Raw genomic sequence first — 541 nt, forward strand, 5'->3', positions numbered from 1 at the left:
CAACATTTACAAGAAACAGGTGTTACTATTGCTTCACTTACTTTTGATGGGAATGCAGCCAACATGACCATGACCGAATGTCTTGGTGCAAACTTAGAGCTTCTTAATGCCAACTGGCAGCCATGGTTCAAACATCCATGTACTGATGCCAAGATTTTTATTGTGCTGCATGCAGCGCATATGATAAAGTTGTGGAGAAATATTTTAGGTAATGATAATGTAAAATTGTTTCACAGTAATAATAGAGAAATTAAGTTGGAATTTCTTGTCAGATTACACGAGTTTCAGGATAGAGAGGGTTTGCTGGCTGGAACCAAAGTACGTAAGAGGCACATTAACTTCCAAACTAATAAAATGAAAGTACGTTTAGCTGCACAATTGTTAAGTTTAAGTACTTATGATGCTTTAATATATTTGTCCAAAAAGCAAGTACCTGGTTTTTCAGGTTGCAAACGTGTCCTAATGCGAGTTTTTGAGATATCCTCGATCTATCTTCGGCGCTGCTTACTTTAGACCTTGCTAACAAAACATGGCCACTACC

The 541-nt window shown here is 37.5% G+C and overlaps 1 protein-coding gene across 1 annotated transcript in view; it reads right to left on the reverse strand.

Annotated features, from left to right (window-relative positions):
* LOC113212937 (myrosinase 1) overlaps positions 1 to 541 on the reverse strand; it is a 52375-nt gene that overhangs the window by 50744 nt on the left and 1090 nt on the right. The window lies entirely within an intron of this gene.

This window comes from Frankliniella occidentalis, unplaced genomic scaffold, assembly GCF_000697945.3.
Source record: "Frankliniella occidentalis isolate FOCC.00 unplaced genomic scaffold, Focc_3.1 Scaffold198, whole genome shotgun sequence".
NCBI classification, from domain to species: domain Eukaryota; kingdom Metazoa; phylum Arthropoda; class Insecta; order Thysanoptera; family Thripidae; genus Frankliniella; species Frankliniella occidentalis.